At 55.0% G+C, this 14,438-nt stretch overlaps 1 protein-coding gene across 6 annotated transcripts in view; it reads left to right on the top strand.

Moving 5' to 3' along the window:
* KCNQ4 (potassium voltage-gated channel subfamily Q member 4) overlaps positions 1 to 14,438 on the top strand; it is an 81,420-nt gene that overhangs the window by 21,436 nt on the left and 45,546 nt on the right. The gene's annotated exons all lie outside the window — the stretch shown is intronic.

Here is a 14,438-nt window from a genome sequence, read left to right on the forward strand (position 1 = left end):
TGTTGTGAGCATTAGAAATACTTTGGATCCACTCCTAGTATTACTGGTATGTGCTGCTCTTTCATCATAGTAGCAACTGGAGGCCTTAACCTAAATCAAGGCCTCGTTGTGCTAGGGGCTGTATAAACCCATAGTGAGAGATGGTCCTTGCCCTGAAGAAGTTGCAGTCTCAAGAGAAGACAGTGTGGGTGGTGGCATGGCAGAAAAACTATTTTCAGTCATTGTGTTGGAAAGTTACAGGAGGTCTAGCAACCGCCAGCTAGGAATTCTGCTAAACAGCCAGCGAAAAGACCAGCTTCTGATCTCTGTTACGTAGTGGTAAATCGATCGAAGTTGGTGGAGTTAATCCAGGTTTACGCTCCTGGAACGGAGAGCAAAATGTAGCCCCATCTTGCTGATGCTGAGTTTTTAATGTATTAACTTACTTTGGTGTCTCTCTTGCTCTGTTTGGTTCCATCCCGCCTGTATCTATTTGGACACCAGGATGGACCCTGACCAGCTTACTTGACTTTAAACATGACTGCCCATGCCTGGACTGAATGCTAAGTCACATTTAATGTCCTGTAAGTAACCATGACTCCCTCTGGGCCATCTTCCAACATGATGTCACTCTGCAGCCTGGACAAGCCCTTTATGCTTCTGGGTGTCTTTTGCAATAGCTTCTATTCAAACCTTACTGAGAAGTGCGCAATCCTCAAACTCGAGGAGAGAGGTCTTGAGAGGGTGGGAATGGAGAAGACCTCCTGAAAGACCCGTCTACATCCTCTTCTAGGTTAGTACTAATTTGCGATTAGTGTGCACCTTGCCTGGTCTCCTGGAGCTTTTAGCAATTGGGTAGGTTTATATAGCTGTGAGTGAACCGACAATGGGCCAGGGTGTCTGGACTCCTGGGTTCTACAAGGGCCTCTGCCACTGGCTTGCTGTTTGACCGTGGGGAGATGGTTTTGTGTTTTCGCTCCCTTCTTTCTTTAAAATAGAGAATAAGAATACTGGCCTTCCTTTGGAGAATGCTTTGAGCTCCATGGCTGGAAAGAGTTACGGATATCTCAAGCACTGTTGGGTGCGGTGGGCCAGATTCTGTGTGTTCACAATAATGCTGCGGACGCTGCTGGAGTTGGGCCAGGTTTGCCTGGGGAAGCTAGAAGTGGAATTTATCTCCAAGCGATTCCATTCCTCAGCAGGCCATGCAGTAAGCCTGCAAGTGCAGCATCCGTCAGAGCCCCTGCTTTGCGTATCTCGCTGCCTGCGAAGTAGGGCTGGGTTTGTTTGGCGATATTAGCAGATGAGACGATAAAATAAGCACAAGAGCAGGCTCAGTGCCACTGCAGGTGGAAGGAAGCAACAGCTGCCCTGGGGCTGGAGGAGGGAGAACAGAGGGCTGAGCCCCAGTTTCATTCGATGACTAATTCTCCCTGTAACCAGAGGCCATGATCCTGAGCCTCAAGCTGTGCATTCAGGGCTTGGTCCTGCGAACCGAGGAACGCTCTGGCCCTGATCCTGCAAAGCATGCCTGTAGCTCCAGTGACGGTGTCTGACCCTCTCTGTGCTGTGAGCGCAGCTGCACTGATCTCAGCAGCTCCGTGGTCTGGGGAAGCAGGTGGCAGGTTTGAGCTGGGTTCGGGTCCCTCCTGTATCCTGAATTGGCATGAACTCAAAGCAAAACTTGCTCCATACTCGGAACTCTTGCATCCAAACTGCAGTGCAACCCGAACCTCACAAGCCCCATAAACTGGTCGGTGCAACACTTATTTAACAGCTCTTGGACCCTCCTGATGCGGCAGGACGTGAGCTTCCCAGGTCAGATCAAACCCCAGATCCAGGACTGTTTGGTGAGGCTGAAGAGCAGCTTAGAGGGAGAGTAAAAGGAGAGAGATGTGATTGCCGTCGGCTTTGATTCAGAGCTGCGCATGGAGGGCTGAGCTGGGGTGTCTCCCAGCTCCCAGCGTGTTGCATACTGGGAGTTCTGTATCAGGTTTCCGCAGGTGTGAGGTTGTTATTTTTAACCAGTGCTTGTGGCTAAGGTGGGGCAGCCTCCCACCGTGGGCTGGCTGAAGTAGCGAGGGGTTCTCACTGCTCCTTGGCATTGCACTTAGCCGGAAGTCCTGTCTGTGCATGCCGGGCCCTTCTAGGAGATACTAGGCTCTATTACTCAGCTGGGAAGAGGTTTCTCTCTCTGTCCCTGGCAGCTTGGCACAGGGGTGCAATGCAGTGTGCACAGGGCTGTCTCTACCCCCACAGGCTGCAGAGTAGCAGCCAAGGCCCAGATTGGCGGTCCTATGCCTTTGTGTGCAGGGAACTGGTGGAGCCCAGTAGTCAGAGATATGCAGGCCCTGCCAGCCAAGCCTCCCTCTGCACCCTGCCTCTTGCGGAACCCATGGGTCACTGAAATCTCCTCCTCTCATGAGCCCCCTCCCCCGCTGCTGTCCCAAGCTCATCGAGGATGGTACATAATTTCCTTCTCAAAAGAAGTGAATCTGTTGGTATCCTAACACCACCAGGATTTGAACCCAAATCACCGGAGGCAGAAATCCAGCATGTCCCCTGAGTTCAGACATTGCAGTGCCAAGGTAACACACTAAGTGTCACATCCTCCAGCTCTGGTGGCAGATCCACATGGGATAACAGCCTACTACTGCTGTCAGCTACTGGTGTTGCTTGGTTAGCTCAGATGGGCAAAGTTTGCTGAAGGCCCAGTGTGAGGAGGCGTGTTAACGGGAGCCCTCCCCAAGTGGCAGGGTGGCCTCCAGGTGCTGAGACCCCTGACTGCAGGTGGGTGCCAGTAGCAGGGAGCTTGGCAGCCTGGGAGAGCTTTGCCAGTGCAGGGACGAGGGCTGGAGTCTCTAACACAGAGCAGGATAAACACGGCAGCTGCCCTCGCCATGGTTACCAAGCCAAAACAATCTTGCTCCATGGGCGATTATTTATATCCCTCTGAGCAGATCGGCTGCCGTCTCCTGCTCTCCTAAAAGGGCGGTAGAGCTCGGGACGGTGGATTTATAGGACATGCTGTTTATGTAAGCGCAGACAAGGCAGAGTGCTCATGGGAGCTGAATCCCCGTGCAGAAGGACTGGCAGCCCTAGGGGACTGGATGCTGAGATTGGATGCCCTCTGTTCCTGTGCAACGGATCAGGAGTGCTTGGCGCTCAGGTGGTTGGGACCTCAGTGGAAGGGCTGTTTCCCTGAAGCACAGGACTGCATTAGGGTCAGTGCTGACTTTGGGAGCGGGGAGCCCCTGGAGTGAGTGACCTGCCCCCTGCAGCGCAGCTGGTGGGGTCAGCACTGACTTGGCAGGGAGAGCGCCCCTACTGTATCTCCAGGGACCTTCCAAAACAACTTCTCTCTGCCGTCGACAGCCTGGAGACGGGACTGTGGATGCAAGCAGCAGAGCTCCTAGGTCGCTCCGAGGCCAAGAACCGTGAGGCAGGGCTGGGGACCTGGAGGTGCCAGGATGGATGGAGCCATGAGACAAGAGTGCGACAGTGCAGGGCAGAGCTGAGCACGGCCAGTTACCACTGGCTCAGCTGCCAGATCTATTAAGATAAAGTCCTGAGCTTGCTGGTAAAGCAGAAGGAAGCTGCTCTCAGCCAGGCAGAGTCTCTGCCGTGGGTCAGTGGGGGAGGCGTTGCAGGGTGATCTTAGGGCAGCTAGGAGGGGAAGGAAAACAGGAAATTTCCGAAAGGGAGACCAGTCCCTCCGCTGACTTGTTACTCAGAGTGCGTGGCTTTGATTGGAAGCCGCCGCGTGGCCCCGGTGCCCCCGCTTCCTGTTTTGTGGCTTCTTACGTTGAGAAAAGTAATTTTAGGCCCCGTCTGTTTATTGGCTTCCCCTTGCTAGATCCTCCTGCGACTCCATCTCTGCTGCTGGGCACTAGGCCAGCCTCCGGCTCAGGCACTTGGGAGCTAGAATGTGGTGAATTTGGTTTGGGGTTTTTCTCCCTGTGGGGCAGGCATTTACTCCAGCAGCATGGAGGAGCTGGGGCAATGCAGCCCCCATCTGTCTGCACAGGAGGCTCCCAAAGCGTGGGTGGGGGGCAGCACCCACGGGTTGGCAGGTGGGATGGGGTTCTGGGGAGGACGTTCCCAGCAGCTCTCACTGAAGTTATACTCAGAACTGCATCCCTCTGAGGTGAGAGACACGGGGTGATTTTGTCCTGAGTTTCTGTCTGCATCATGCCAGGCCCATGGTAGGTTAGCCCCTGTGACCATTACACCCTCACATCCGCGCCCCACCTACACTGAGGCATCTTCTGCAGTGGGGCAGTGCCCCCCTGCTGTCAACAACCAGCAGCGACTGCTCGCCTCCAGTCTGGCTTTGAAAGTGGGTCTGTGACTAGGGCAGACGGGCCAGACCCCTGCGTTTACCCAGCTCTTGCCCTTGTCCTGTACGAGGACTGAAAGTGAGGTTGTACCATCAGTGCTAGCAGAGCAGCAGCGGCCGGAGGGGGCACCCCTGCACCACGGCCAGCAATGCAGCCTTCTCCCAGCAAGCACGGTGAGGAGGGCGCTGGCGCATTTCGCCATGGCAGGCAGAGAAGGCCCATACTGCCCTGGTGCCGCGGGCAGTGCCCTCTGCTCTGGGGAATTTGCCACAGCTAGTGCTTGGTGGGCCGGGGCCAGGCGTCGCTCTCCCGATCCCGGCTTGCACGTTATCTCTAGAAGAGCTTCTAGCAGAACTATTTGGTCATCACTGCAAGAGCATTCGGCCCCCTCCCAGCCCGCTCTAGGGGTAGGTGCACCTTGAGCCTGACTCTGTTCTTCTCCCCCACTCAGACCTTCCACCGCTTTGCTGATGCACTTTGCTCCTGACCGGCAGCCCTGGTTTTCCACTCCTGGGGCCCGTCTCCCTGCCAGCCCCTCCCATCCCAGCTGGGGCAGGGTGGTGAATATGGCCTGGGATGAGAGTCAATTGACTCCCTCACTCTGCTGGGGAGAGGGGCAGGTAGGAGGCCTCGGGGCATGGTGGGGCTAACGCAAACCCACGGACTCAGTGCTGGGGTCACTGAAGACAAGACAGGAGGTAGGAACCCAGAAAAACCAAGCGCTCCTGCAAAGCCTCTGCTGGATGGGGAATCTCTACTGCCACCACTGACCAAACTCACCTGCCCTGCTGTGACCCTGTTAGCGGGGGGGTGGGAAGAACAGCTCTTCCTTGTTATCCCAGCCTCACTCAGTGCTTCCTCACAGCTGGCCAGCTTGTGCCGTTCTCCCCCCACACCCGCCCCCCGCCACCCGTCCAGCTCCTTTTCCCCTGACTTAGCAGCTTTCAGCTCTCTGGCTCACCTGTTCCCATGCTGGCGCTTGTGCTTGGCCTCCGCCCTTCGGCTGCCGACGCTGCCCATGCAGACAGAGCATCTGGCGACAGCTGCTCTAACGAGGATGAACGCCAGGAGAGTCACAACTTTCCAGCTCGGGCCCCACCCGTCTGTTCCCCTCTTAATTGTTCATTTTGGGGGGAAATACCCCCTTTTGGAGAGGTGGAGCCTGTGGGGCCGAAGACCTCTTATCGTGAGGGGGTTGAGCTCAGAAAGGGAATTCCAAGACACTTACATGGCTGTAGCGTCATACTCTTTACTGCATTTACCCTTCCAGCATCTCTGTGAGCATGGCAGTGCTGTACAGCCAAGGAAACTGAGGCACGGAGGCTAAGTAAATTCGATGGAGCAGGAGATTAGACTCAGGTCTCCCAACACCCAGGCAAGTGCCCTAGCCACTGGTATCAGTCGTGTGGGACCTGTTAGGGTTCCCTGCACACGTGGTCTCTCTCCAACCCATCAGAGAGCAGACGAAGTTGCAGAAAGGTGAGCACCATTCAAGGCAGCCCCCTTTACAATCAAGAAAAGCTGCTGCTCCTGTGCAAGGTTGGTGTGAGTGGCTGATTCCGGGCCAGGAGGAAATTCCTCTTTCAGCTCAGAAATGCTGAGGCCTGCAGCTGGCTAGTGCACGTGCAGCGGCACCTTGTGCTTACTCTTTCTTGCATGCTCAAGGCTTGGGGTGCAGAAATCTGCAAGTGCAATCGGCCCTGATGAGGTTATTGGCTTCATTTCTCCTCCGGTTCCCAATCCATGTCTCTGCCTTAGGGTGCCTCTCCCTGCTTTCTTCGCCCTCCCGGCAGAGACGGAGCACTTGTGAAAAAGCAGAATTAACCCCAAAGGCCTTGGAGGTGCCTTGTCTTTGAGCTCCTGTGCTCGCCCTCTGACAGCTAGGAAGGCAAAAATCCTGCTCTGCCCAATGCACAGCATGGCTGAGTCGGGGGAAGGGGGATATTGTCCAGTTGGGGTCTCTGGATTTGTACATGTGATTTTGCAGTGCAGGCGAGCTGGACTGCACAGCAGCAGCAAGAAGAGACTCTCTGAGCAGAAGGGAGACTCAGGTGACACATCAGCTGGCCTGGAGAGGGGGTGAGGCTGTTCTCAGTGTGGTCTGGGCTGGTGTCTCATCCCAATCGCCTGTCCCGTACCCCAGGTGTTGGGAGCTTTCTTCTGCGCTCCTCCACCCCCATCAAGCCTGATCTCTTCCCTCCTGTTGCACGCTGAGCCTCCCTCCTGTTGCAAAGGCTCCTGCCCAGTGTCAGCTCAGCCATCGTGTGGCCTGGTGCCAGTTTCAGGAGCCCTGCAGCAGCTGAGTGACTCTTAGGAAAGCCCGGGCCCTGCTCTGGTGATGTGGCTTCCTCTGCTCCTCTCCCCCCAGCAGTCAGCTCACAGCTGTCCTCAGTCAGGGGAGCAACTCCTGATCCTCAGCCCGCCCTGCTATTCCAGCCCTGGCCTCCCCCAGCTCCTCTGGTGTCCCTCAGACCTGTCCTGCAGCCTTCCCCACCCAATGCCGTGCTCCTGTCCTGCAGCTCAGCTTGGGTGCAACATGCTCAGTCTCTGGGGGCAGGTGTCTGCTGGGCCCGCAGGGCAGAACTGGAAAATCCCCCTTCCCTTCCCCCGAACAATCTTCCCTCAACACCTCCCTGATCTTTTCAGTTTGCATTTTCCTCACTGCAACGGGCCCCTTCCCAAAGCTGTTTCTCGAGCCACCTGACTCTCCCTAAGCAGCTTAGACGCTCCGGGAACCCAGGCTTGGGTACTGGCCAAGCTTCAGATGTTAAGCCCTAGCGGGTGACCCACTTTGGGGAGAGTTTTCCCGATGCTGCCCTTCCCGCTCCTGTCGGCCCCTTCTGGGCCTCTCCTCCCCTGCTCCCAGACGCTGATCCCACTTTCGGATCACAGGGCCAGTGTGGGGGCCGGCTGAACGAGTCAGGGTGGGTGAGGTGGGGAACAGTCTGCCCCAAAGGGGACAATGAGTTTGGAGAGGACCGGAGACCCTCTGCCGGCAGCGGGAGCCAGCTGACTGGCTGAGGTGCTCCCTGTTCTCTGCACTGGTGCTCGGTCAGCGCTGTCTTCGATCTTTCCTCCCCTCCCAGGACAGCTGCTGCGGCAAGTCCCTTCAGAGAGGGCCTGTGTCCCAACTCGCGACGGGGAGCTAGCTCTGCCAGGCCCTGGCATCAGCTGGGCCCGGCTTCCTCTTGGAAGGTGGCACCGTGAGTTTTGTCCTGTGTGCCCAGTGTATTCCCCAGGGATCTCCACGGCCAGGTGTCCCAGAGTCCCTCTCTCTCAAGGCAATTGGGTGGGTTTAAATCCCCATTCCTGGGGCGTTCATGTTGCTGACCAAACACACCCGCCGGTTTTCAACAGCCTCTCCTGTGTCTCCAGCCGCTGATTTGAGGGTGCAAAGCTGAGCGTCATTTAATTGTGGGCACAATGAGGCGGCATTTTAGACTTCCCGGGGCCTGATGAGTCAAGGAGGGAGCTGGCTACATGCTAGACCTTCTGCTTCTTCCCCGCCCCTCCAGAGAACCCGATTCCAAGTTAGATGCTAGGGTGGGGCCCTGCTGAAAGACACAGAATTTGTTTTCTGTTTCCTTTTTAAATGTCTTCCCCCTTTCCCCACAATTCTCCTTCTGCTGTGACCTCCTCCTTCCATCTCTCCTCCTCTTTCTGCTGCCCCTGCTTCTCTTCTTGGCTTGTTCTCCCATTGGTACATCCCCCACCCTCTCGCCTCTTCCTTCCTCTCCTCCTCTTCCTTGCTGCCATGAATATACCCAGGTGACCTCCCCTGGAACCAGACTGGCCGGGGAACACAGATGTCTGTAGAGAGGGTGATGGTCCATTCCAGCATCTTTGTGTCGCTTTGTTTCTCCGTTCTCAGTGCTCTGGAGTTGTTGCTCGTATAAACAATTCATGCGCCCTTAGTGCATGTATTAAACAATTACACTCCTGCAATCCGCCTTCAGGTGCTTCTTAGCCATGGGCCCTTTGTCTGCTTCCTGGGCACGAGGCCAACAGACTCATTTTGCAGGAGCCTAAGTGGCAACACAGAAGAACTTTTCCATTCCAATCTCGGCCTCTGCCAGCCAGTGCTGTAAGCATCCCAGCCGTCCTGGGAAAAGGGCCTGCGGTGGCGCTAGCGCGCGTGGCTGGGAATTGAATGGGATTCCCTGGGCTGGGGTTGGAGGGGAAGACGATGCAGGAACATACTTGAGGAACAGAAAGTTTCCAGCCTGCCTGAGGCTGGCCTCCCGCGCCCCTGCCCTGCAGCAGCACTCCCCGCCAGGGTTCAAAGCACATCCACACTGGCTGGATTAGTGCTCCTTGGCCTGACTCTGTGCAGCTGAACCGCCCTGTGTGCAGAGTGGGGGTGAGTGAACCCGAAAGAGGCAGTGTTCACTTCCTACCCCAAAGTCTGATGCCCTAACTCAGTATCCAGCTAGCCGCATCCAGGCCTGAGTTGACCCTATAGAAACTCAGTTCTGTAGTCGTGAAACAGGGGAGGGGAGATTCCATTTCCTGCCTTCACAATAAGCCCGGCATTAGGGAAGACAGGTCTTTCTGTGAGTCTGGAGGGGTTGGTCCTATCTGGCCATTGCAATGGCCTTGGGGATCGGTGCAGCCTGTGGCATGCAGTAGTTTAGTCTCCTGTGGGCTGAAATATTCTGGAGTCTAAAGGGCTCGGGGTGGGTGATCTGCAGGAGATCAGACGCAATGATCTGATGGTCCCTTCTGCCCTTGAGCTCTTTGTCTGCAGCACGGGCTGCACCACGTGGGCACAGTGTGAGACTTCTCCCCATGCCACAGTCACGGTCTCCCCCACCAACCCTGCCTCTGACCATCCGGGCTCAATCCCACCTCTCTGAGATCCTTGGCAGATGTCTGCAGGGATGGGGATTATCCCCAACTTTGGGTTGTGATCAGAAAGCGAAAGCTCTCAAATCCCATCTCCTTAGGTTAATGAGAAGCTTTGCAGGAAGCTGACCTAGCGGAGAGATTTCTGCATTCTCATCTGCTTCATGCCTCATTACCCGTGTAATTGCTTGTGAAATTCTGATTGTATAATCTCCATTGCTGATGCATCGAGCAGAAAGGATCCAGCGTCGGCCTCTTAGACAAATCTTCTTTTGCCTTTTAAACTGATCATATATGCTAGGGAGGCCTATTGTCCTGTCCCCCCCACTCCCTGCAGCCCCAGACAATTTGGTACCCTCCAAATCCTGATTTTGGGCAAGGGTCATGAGATACCATGGTCTCGTGATGTGCTGGAGCAGGGTCATGTTGTGATGGGAATCTCTGTTGTGACTCACGTGGTTGTCCTGACGGAGGAATGGTTAAGTTGGCAGCTTTCTATGGAAACTGCCCAGAGAGGATAATCAAGTAACCAGATGAGACTTCTGTGAGGGCTCTTAAAAAGGACATTCATTCTCCTGCTGCATTCCTAACTTGGCCTTTGCTACTAGGCTGCACGCACCACTGGGTAGGTGCTGGAGGGACTGTGCCAGAACCTGTGGGGAATTAGGGGCTTCCAGAGGCAAAGATCCTTCCTTCCTGCTCCCTCCGGCCTGCTTCCGGACTTGACTTCCACATGCTGAAAAAGTTAATTGCATAAATGCTGCATGGGAAGGAAGGGATTTTGTTCATAATTCATAGGGAGAAAGACTGTCTGTGGCCCTTGGCCTTGCAATTTCTGGGAGGGTCTTGAAACCTTGTATGTGTGTGTGTTGTGTTGTGTTTGCGCACGTGTGTGTGCAGTGGAAAGCTTTAAGAGCTCTCTGTTTGAGTCACAGTGTAACTAACGAGCTCCAGAGCCCAGATATTTAAGTGCAAAGCTTCCAGGGACAAAGACCGCAGCTGAGTTTGTCTCTGCTGTTATCCCCTTGCTGGGACGTTTGGGTCCACATCTGAGGCTCCGATCTTTCTTAGTACAACACCCTGCAAGAAGCTCGTTGTGGCCCACGCGTGACCACACTCATTGCAAACCTGAGACGCTAACTTTCTGGGCTGGGACCAGAGGCTGTGGATCAGGTTCTCCCTGCGCCAGGCTGTGTGATCTTCACGTGACACTGCAGGCCAGGCCGAGACCCGGCACATCACTTAACCCACCCCAGAGCTCTGATGATCTAGTGTGACCATCCCCCCACTTGGCACCATCCTGTGCCACTGCTCCATTGGTGACATGTTTGCACACCTGTTATAACTACTGCTGTCTTCAACAGCACCGCGAGCCCCTGGAATGGGGGAGAGATGTTCTGGGCCATAGGGACAAAGTGTGACCGTAGTGAAAGGGTGAGGCTGGAGTCCCAGCCCTGTGTGTGTGTGTGTGTGTGTGTGTGTGTGTGTGTGTGTGTGTGTGTGTGTGTGTGTGTGTGTGTGTGTGTGTGTGTGTGTGTGTGTGTGTGGGCGCATCACACTTGGCACCTTTGAAAGTCAAGCCAGGAGTCCTTGATTAGTTCAGCCTGTTAGGACAGTTTAATGGAGGAGGCCAGGCAAAGAGGAAATTCTCGATCAGTGTGTGTGTAGAGATGTACCTACTTTTAACTTGTGCATTAATATTGTGGGCTGGGAAGAGACCCCAGGAGATAAGGTGTCATTCACAATCCCAGTGGCACCCCCTGGTGACCTGGCTTAGCATATGTTGACCTCACAAGGACTCACCCTCGCATCAGTGCGGGAGTGAAGTACTCCCCAGTGGTTAGAGCTGGGGACTTGTACACTCAGACCACCTGGGCTCCATTCCCAGTCCTGCCACATATGTATGTGGTGACCTCAGGTGAGTGGCTTTCCAGCTCTGTGCCTCAGTTTCCCTTGTCAGTGAAAATGGGAGTGGTGATACTGATACTGTGGGGCTTAACATTCCCAAGCACTGGCTGGGAAATGCCAAGTGTGAGTAGCGTGATGTCCTCAGACCCCAGCCAACCCCCAACACTGGGATCTCTCAGCCTTCTAACGCCTGCAGAAGGAGTCTAATTCCTTACAGCTCCTTCCCTCATCCCCTGCTGGATCCTGGCCGTTGCCCTGTTTGCTTCGGTTTCTTCACCGTCAGCAGCCAGGTGTCTCCGCTTTCAACGTGCAGGGATTGCAAGGAGGGGAATCGTCCCCCCTCTAACTCCCATGTTTGTGTTTTAAACTTGTCTAGCTGTTTCCTTCTCTTTTTAGAGCTTCTTTGGCTGGTAGTTTCAGCCACCATGGGGCCGGGCTGGGTTTCATGTTCTGCTGACAGGCTGGGAAAGTCGGGATTCAAGGCGCTGCCGTTCTTCCTTTGACCTTTGCAGGCGCTCAGCAGTTCTGCAAAAAAAACAAAACCCCAACCCCCCCAGCAAGACGGAGGAGGTGGGGTCATCATCCTGGAACTGGGCAATATGGGGCTTATTTGCATTTAGGGACCAGTGAGAACCCCTAGTGCAGGCTGGATTTACACCTGTGAAGATTTACGCTGGTTTCAAAGCCAGGTAAGTTGTACCTGTACAAATCACACTGCGCTGTGCAGAGCATGTTGATGTTAGGGGTTTGCCCTGGACGAGCCACCCCAGGGGCTCTCATCCCAGCATGGATAAGGCTTCAATAAAGAGGAGAGCTCAATGCACCCCTCCTTGTTGCTGAAGTCAATGCAGCTCCACTAAGGTTGGGTTTCTGGAGATTGGTGATTTTGCTGCAAGTCCGAAAGAGCCTGGGGAAAGGTTGATGCTTGAATGCCGACGGGCCAGGCAGGAATTTCGGGAGGAGGGTTCTGCAAAGAAGGAGCTGTTCTCCTTGCTTCCACCGTCTCATGGACAAAGCTCAGCCCCATCTGGCTCGAGGAGACTACCCGTGCCGCTCGCTGAAAACGGAGCGTAGCTGGAGGAGCTCGGCTTCCAGGTACGTTCCTTGCATTCCCAGCCGCCCGCCCCCACTTCTGCTCTTCTGTGCCCTCGCCCCTAGCTGCTCTTCCTCAGCGAGGTACAAGCCATTACCTACCACCTTCTGGCCAGGCAGAAGGGAGCATCTGGCCAAAAACCCAAGGTGTTGTAGCCAGCTGGGGACCTGCCCGCTGCTGGCATCTGTGCTGCTGATGCAGCGACGCAGGGAGCTCTAAAGGAAAAGATCCCCCTTGTTTTTCCTAGAGCCAAGCTTGCTGAAGAAAATGCCTGTGTTTGGTTTCAGGCCACAGAGACTCGTTACAGCTGATTTCGCTTTAATGCCCCAAGTCAGCAGCAAAAGGAGACGAGAAATGCTACAGAGACTCAATGTCAGTGAGGGGCAGCCCGCCCTCCCCCTGCCCTCCCTGCAGAGGGGCTGAGACCCAATCCCCCCGGCGCTATCTTTAGCAGACTGACTGATTTGTCCTGGTGAGTTTTTATTTTGTCGGGGAAGCTGGTTTTGGAGCCATTTCAGCCGAAGGTGGGGAAAGAGCCTGTGTAGGTTGGGAGCCCCCTAAATGACCCACAGGGCGAGTGCCGAGCCCCATGTGCCGTGCCGAGAGTGGCTGGTTTCCATTACTCTTATGATGAATTTGTTGTTTGGCTTGCAGTAGCATCCAGACACCCCGACGGTGCAGAAGACCCTCCCGTGCTCAGAGCTGTACGTCCTATGGGGAGGGCTGCTCCACGCCCCAGAGAGCTCGCCGTTTGCAGCGTTACACCATTTCCGTTCCCAGGCTGTCCCCGGAGCCTCCGCTGGGTTTGGTGTTCCAGGGGGAGGCACGGCACTGGGTGGATAGTGACGCCGGGATCCCAAAGGAGCTCATGGAAGAACCAGTGTGGCCCTGTTTTGGGGACTATGGGACTCAGCTCCTCATGGGGACGATGGGTCCAGCGTGAGAAAACGACACCCGTTGTGCCAATGGAGGAGGAGGGAAGTCATTGCCCTCCCATGTCCCTTCCACAGGGCTTCGCTCCATGAGTGGTCAGCTGCACGCGGGGCCTGGATCTACACACTTGCTGGGACACCAAGTGAGTTCTCATCAGGGCTTTAAGTTTTCCTTCTTCTGGAGCCAGTATAGAAGGATCAGGTGTAACGAGGCCACCAGGGAAAGATGGACACCCTCCCCGGAGCGACGCTGGCACCAGATCCACAGCTGATGTGAACCCAATGCAGCTCTCTTGACTGTTCAGCGGAGTTCAGTGGATTTACACTGGCCGGGGATCTGGCCCTGGGGAATTTTGGCCAAAACTTCCAACTTCCACGGTACCAGTGCTGTCACTTCTGTGCTTCGCACACTCCAGTCTCCAGGGTAGCGCTTCCCGATCCAAGACAAGCCGGTGGGGAGGGAGGTGAGAGCTCGGTCGACCGCCTTGTGCTGTTACGCAAGCCCCGCTCCTGCAGATTGATGGCCCTTTGTACGTGGTCACGTGAGCCAGTGGCACGAGCCTTCCACTTTCCATATTTAGAATTGCTGGATCAGGGGAAAAAATGTATTTTTGGAGAGTTCCATTCTCTACGTCTCCAGATTCTGGGCTTTTTTTCTTCTTCTTCTTCTTCTTCTTCTTCTTTTAAATGTGCCAGAGCCCCTTTCGTTTTAACGGAGCCCAGGGCTCACCTGGGTGAGCAGCCTCCAAGCAGCAGTGAGTGCTTCTGTGCTAGCGCTTTGGCAGGCCCTGTTGCGATCGATCGAGGCTCTGGTGTTCTCAGGCACGGCTGGTTCCTGGTCCCCCACCCCCTTCGCTTGCCACAGAAGGCCCTTGCTTAGGAAGTAGTGTGTGTGTGTATTTAAAGAGCTGTGTGAAATGTTCATTCCAGCTTTTGTGCTGGGTTACCCAGCTCTTCCCCCATTTTAACTACTGCCAGCGTTTGCATGGGAACATGGAGCGACAGCCTCACCACTAGCCTGTAGGAAGCAATCTTGCAGCAGTGTGACCGAGGTTAGATCCCCTTGATGTGTCTCTTCTTGCAGTCCAGCCTCTCTCTAGAGCACCAGCCACAGGCAGAGGGGAGAGCTGGTCCTCACTGCCAGGAATGGCCTGTCCTCGGTCAGTCTGGGGTGCAGGGATGTTACCGAAATATTGGGTCTGCCTAGCTGAGAGCCAATTAACAGCCTGACAGGGATAAGGAAAATGCTTTATTCTGCAGAATAAGGAGAGCCTGTACCTTGGTACAAAAGACTCTGTCTTACACAAATTTTACAAACCTTTTATACACATTCAGACAAAG

Source organism: Chelonoidis abingdonii, chromosome 25 (assembly GCF_003597395.2).
Source record: "Chelonoidis abingdonii isolate Lonesome George chromosome 25, CheloAbing_2.0, whole genome shotgun sequence".
In the NCBI taxonomy this organism is placed as follows: domain Eukaryota; kingdom Metazoa; phylum Chordata; order Testudines; family Testudinidae; genus Chelonoidis; species Chelonoidis abingdonii.